Source organism: Adiantum capillus-veneris, chromosome 20 (assembly GCF_014529385.1).
Source record: "Adiantum capillus-veneris isolate H3 chromosome 20, ASM1452938v2, whole genome shotgun sequence".
NCBI lineage: Eukaryota > Viridiplantae > Streptophyta > Polypodiopsida > Polypodiales > Pteridaceae > Adiantum > Adiantum capillus-veneris.
In genome coordinates this window covers 126,657,966-126,664,472 of record NC_140950.1, presented here as the reverse complement: position 1 = coordinate 126,664,472, position 6,507 = coordinate 126,657,966, and positions in this window count along the sequence as shown.

Genomic DNA, 6,507 nt, shown 5'->3' with positions numbered 1-6,507 from the left:
TTGGGGTTAAATAGACTAGATGGACATGCTGAAAAGCAGGGCCTGGGTTCTGGCTGATGAGTGGTCTATGAGGTGGTGGTACCGCCATGCATTTTCATGAGAGGTAGACGTCGTGGGAGGGAGAAGCAATGGTACCACCCCCCTAGATTAGGGGAGGTGATGGGAGGGCACAACATGACAGTTAGGACAGCATGGACTTAAACGTGTCCTTCACATTGGTATTTGTTTGCAAGGGATGCAAACCTATTTGCTTGTTATTACACTTTTTTGAGGTCACTACCAAGAAAATAAGGGAAGGCAAACTCTATATGATGCACCTGTTCGCTTGGTACTGACCTCAAAAAATATAAAGGATGTCTGCTATTACACTTTTCTGGGATCACTACCAAGCGAATAAGGGAAGGAAAACTCTTTCTGATGCACCTGTTCGCTTGGTACTGACCTCAGAAAGTATAAGTGATGTCTGCTATTACACTTTTCTAAGGCCACTGCCAAGCGAATAATGGAAGGAAAACTCTATCCTATGCACCTATTTGCTTGGTACTGGCCTTTTCTGAAATCTTAAGTCCCTTTTGCTGACAAATGAAATGTCATTTTTTGCTATGCTATTTGTAGAGATGCCTCATGTAAAGGCCACGCCTAGGAGGGCAACAGGTGCATCTTTGTATGCTCAAGCAAGAAGACACCTATATGAGACACACAGAGGTGTACTGCAAGAGCTACGAAGGATGGAACGACACGTTCCACCGGCTATTCCACGTCTCCCTTTCCAGCGAGTAGTGCAAGAGATTTGCGAGCAGTTGAGAGTCAGCATGCGATGGGCCAGAAATTGCAGAAGACTACCTCGTTGTATTCTTCAACGATGGATATATTTTGGTTGCCCATGCACACCATGTTACTATCATGCCGCGGGATTTTGATATTGTTCGGAGGCTGCATTTCCACTACGATGGGCTGCATCAACCAGTATGTATCCGGGATAGTAGAACCATGGATATTCTCAACATCCCCCCTCTCCATCCTCATGCACGATAGACAGAGCCATCTAGGGCTGAAATAAATAACATAAGGACACGATCACGCGTCGAGAGAAATGACACAGATGGGTAGGCCAGAGTGGACCTTAAGGGAGTCATGGAAGAAACAGAGATAGTTATGGAGGAGCTAGCTAGACACCAAAATGAGCAAGTCATGGAGGATCCGAAGCCAGTAAGGGCTGATGAGGGACAAGATCAGGCGAAGGTGGCCCCTGAGGCATTTATCGAGGAACCAATATTGAAGGAAAATAATCCAGAGCCTATGCCTATTAGAGAGGAGCCTGAGGCAGCCAGGGATAAAGCTCAAGAAAGGCAAGGGCAAGGCTCTACATCACAAGGGCCATCCAAGGAGGATCCTTTATCAGATGAGTCAATTATATTAGAGCAAATCAACAAAGAGAACGAAGGGGATGCAAGTTCTGCTCAGTGCAGTGCCTTTGTATGCACAGATACTGCTGCAATGGGCCTGCATTTTCAACCTCGATCAACAAGACTTCCTTTGCATGCGTAGTTTCACCAACTCCAACGCAACAGATGGGGTCATCCACATGGCTTTATGGTAATTATCATGCTCTTTAAAAGTCACGGTTGGTTCATTAAATGGCTCTCTAACGAGACATGGGTCAATACCAAGCGAGATAGTGGCTTATGGAATTGGATAGTGATACTACTCACTCGGTATTGACCGATGTCTTCGCGGCAGTCGTCAAGTTTTTCTTTATAAGTCACGCTTGATTCATTAAATGGCTCACTACCGATAAGACATGGGTCAATAACAAGCGAGTCAGTGGATTATGGAATTCGATAGCTACCCCACTCGCTCGGATTGACTCATGGGTTTGTGGCAGTGACCTAGGGGGGTCACCTCATAAAAAGGTAACCTATCACGTGAGTTCAACAGAAGGGTATTTAAAGTTCTTGAAGCTTACAAAAATATATACACATAAGGGCATTGTGTTTTCAAATTTGAAAAGAAATTACAGATTTTAAAAGAAGAGGGTACATTATATTCTTAACAAAATTCACAGATAAGGGGTTTACAAACATGTCTTGAATGCACGTGATATGGTAGTTCTACACATAGTGAACCCCCCGAGGGCAGTGGCAGCCCGCTGAAATATCTTAACTCTAATCTTTGTCATTGATTTATGTTAGGCATGCTGTCTCACTTCTACCCCCTGAGGTTCAAAACAAAGTATACATAATAGATCCGCTGATATCGTCTATGCTACAGAAGAGCGCAGTTTTCTTTTTGGCTCTATTGAGTTGGTTTAGCCGAGGCAACTTTAATCTCGTGCACTTTTTGGTCACTGCATACAATCAATCGTGAGTTTTTTCTTGCCTTGTAAAAACCATGTTGCATTGAGAATCTTTCTCCTCATCTTTGATGGTTTTGGTGTAGTGATCATTGGAGTCGGATGCTATTTGACATTGAAGCTAAGATTGTTTACTACATAAACCTCGGGCAAAGCAGGGCATTTCACAATCATGTAAAAACGTAAGGTCCATTTGAGTACATTTGGAAGTGATAGACGGCTTTCAAAACCATGCCCGTGAGAACCATAACCTAAGGAAGGGAGGGGTTTTGTTACCAAAAAAAAAGAAAAAAAAACACAAAGGAAAGGCCCTTGCCACTCACCATACCCCTCCCCCAAAGTTAACCACCGGTGGGGCGCTGCCAGATTGGCGACACCCCTCCAATATCACCACAAGACGATCTCTCTCTCTCTCACTGCCCGGCCCCGGCCATATTCTCTCTCTCTCCTACACACATGTTGCATCATCCGGTCGGTAGGCACCGTTGGTATCTCTGCCACACTTAAGCCTGGCGGGCCGCCATAGATAATATCCTCTCTCTCTCTTCCAAATATTCACTCTCTCTCTCTCCTCTCTACTTGTCGACACTCCAGCCACGGTGGGTCGTACCCACATCTCTGCTCATCCACACCCCCCCCTTTCGGCCTTAAGCACCCCCACACACCCCCCTTTTTGGCAGACCATTAGCCTAAGCACCCCCCCCCCCCTCTCTCTTGGAAGTAACCACGGCGAGCGTTAGGGCAAGCATAACCTCACCCTCCCTCCATCTCTATCACCCTCTAACCCCCATCATATCCTCCCTCTACCCCATCTCCCCCGAGCCCCTCTCACTCTCTCTCCCTCTCCTCCCTTGGTGGAACCACCCCCCCCTTACCTACTCCCTCTCTCTTCCTCTCGTTGACTAATACACCCCCCCCTCTCCCCTCCTTGTCGCACCCGCTATCCACAACCCCCTCCCCTTGGGCCTTGCGCTCCTCCCCTCATGCCGCACGCGGGTCTGCCATACACCAGACGCTAACCCTATCCCTTCATCCCCTCCCTTACCATCTCCCCCCCCCCCCCCCACTCTCTCTCTCTCTCGCGCCCCGTCTCGTCCCGCTGACTGTCTCGCTCCACACCATTGCAAGCTCGCGCTCCCTGTATCACTACCGCAACCGCACGCTATCCACACACACACAGTCACACCCGTTGTGCTACACACTCACACGCTCACGCACACACACACACACACACACACCCTTTTTTCACTATCCTCACCCCCCCCATCGCTGTGTCGTCTGCACTGCTAGAAACCGGAAAAAAAAAAAATATATATATATATATATTGCATACATTCCTCCATTCCCACGCACGCTCGCGTATGCACATTCGTTTATATATATACACACATGCATATACGCACACACATGCATATACGCACCACACACAAATACAAATACAAAAAAAAACAAAGGAGGTTTACAACTGCGACATCGCCAAAAAGAAGGAGAACCCAAAGCACGCGCCGCCAACAACAAAAAGAGAAAATTCACCGAAGGCATGCCCCGGACGACCCCGAAAAGAAGTACGCTCTACACCGATGCATCGGCTACACACCATTCGCCGACATTACGCAACCACGCCGCTATTTTCAGTAATTTATAGGTTATTTTCATCATTTCCTCAATTTTCACCCAAGATGTTGTAAATTATCACCTTGTAAATTCCCTCTCTCTAGGTGATGGTCACAAAGGCCCTCCTAGAGATTCTCATCTTTTAATAACCTCCCAAAACAAATCAAGTGTGAAGCACACCGGGCCCACCACTTGCTTTGTCTCCCCAATTAAGCTTACCCTAATCACACCGGGATTACCATAATCCAAGAAGCCAACACCTATAAATTGGCACTGAGAGGTCACTATCGGGGGGGCAGCTCATGAGAGGTCAGCACTTATAGAGTGTAGTGGGAAGAGTTGACACTATCACCATCACGGGGTCGTGCTCTGACACGTACATAGTGAGAACGCATGCTACAAGATCTATCTTGTAACTTTTTAAATGCATAATTATCTTTCCTATAATGTATATATACATATTTAAGTATAATAATAAGCCTTCTATCTCATCCTATTATTTTTCTCAAGGGTAACCTATCCTTACTTTACCATCAGAAAATACTATGGGAAAAGCTCAATAGCTCCGCCTCTTTAACTTGGGGCAAAAAGCATTGATTCTTTATTTCTACTATCTCATTATCATCTCACACCCTAGGTAGATCCTATATCTAGGGTAAACTCCAATATATATATATCCTATGTATTTTTTATACTTTTCTTATATTTCTTTTTAAATAGCTACTAGGAGGGAATCAAATCCTAGTGGGACACTAGGTGGCATGATTTCAAAGATATACTTATTTTAATGCATTATTGCAAGCATGATTACAAAACTTTGTCAAGGAGCAATGTCATGCTTTCATATGGCATGAGGTGTCCTTTGAAATTAAATGAAAGTCTAGGCTAAGGGGACCACAGGAAGACTTTTGCTGCCAGAAATGGACCCTATTTTGATGAATTTTTTACACAAGGTTCCAATCCAATTTGGAAAATGATTTTTAAATAAAAATCGTAGCTAATGAGCTTAAGTTTTTGCCCATATTTTTACTTTTTTATTTGGAGCCACGGTTGAGGAGATATGATCCAAATACTGGACCCCAGTCTGCCCACATCATGCAGGGACAGCTCATTTCCAACTTTTTCAATTCCTATTCACATTGGCTCCTCTCTTCTTGTGTAAACCCTTGGGTTTCCCTTCACCAATAAAAGGGGACCTCTTCTTTCTTGAAAATGAACTCAAGCATTCAAGCCATTGATGAGAGGAATTCTTGAGGGAGTGAGTAGTAATGCCTAATTGTACTTAGCCCCATTAACATAAGCCCAAGACTACACTTTCTCCTAGAGGAAGACTAGCCATTCTTGTACGCTATCCTTGGAAGATCAACTCTAATCAAAGAAGGTGTTGTACTTGGCGTATCAATCAACGTTGAATTGTCCCCTCTTCTTCTCTCTCCCATCAATAATGGTGCCGAAGGGTTTCAAGTAAGATGTGTTCTACATTGATGTTTTCTTGATTTCTTGTTGTTTTCATTTTCATCTCTAATCCAACATATATATATATATGTATCTAATCTCATCTCCATAACCAAACCTATCTCTCTCATTCTTAGTAATTCATCCTCTCTAGGTTCTCTTTGCTACAGGTACATCTCTCCCCGCAGTATCCTTATTGCCTACGGGCAAGAATAGGGCTTGAGAGGGAAACTTCTCATCTCTTCACTTCTCTCATATCTACATTTCTCACATACTATCCTAGATGAATAACCCACATGATGATCATTTCTATCGCTTTCACTCTGTACGATCTATTAGAATTAACGTATGGATTAGCCGAAAAATACACTTTCAACAACGTATAGTGTTTCTCTTTGGCCCAGAAAGGCTTAATGAAATACTTCTATCACCGGATCCCATCATACTACCTCTCATAGACTATAACTTTTCTTTTGACGTAAGCGTAGTTATCTTGCTATGAACCAAGAGGATTTGTACACACAATTAATCCCAATCACTAGACAAAATATATATATTATGGTAAGCACAAAACTACAATTCCAAAGAACAATTTGTAGCCTATTTGGTCAGCCAAGATTGAATGCCATTAACTCATCTATTAACCCATTCATATTACCCATGATACGATATGACCATAGCCTTGATGTTTTCATCTTCGTATTGTTTTGACATTCTCTTTTGTGTTCTTTCTTTGTGTGTGTGAGTGCAAGAGAGAAAGAGTGAGACTTCTTTGATTGCACTTCTTTCCAAACCCTAGTCTTCATGGCATCTATGGTTTAACTCCTTCATATAGTTTTTGTTGAGTTCTCTCACAACCTCTCACAGCCATAAGCCCGGTGCTTTCCTGGCAAGACCGCAAATTTGTGGACAAGGAGGAGGGGGTTGTGTGTTCGATTTACCTTGGGAATTGCACCATGCAAAGGGAGCCACGTCCATCTCTCGACTCTAATGGTCGATGCATACGCATATACACACTCTTAATAGTGAGGCGGTCCGGGGTGGGCAACAAGAAGAGCAACCTCTAGACACCCTTCAAGGCTCCC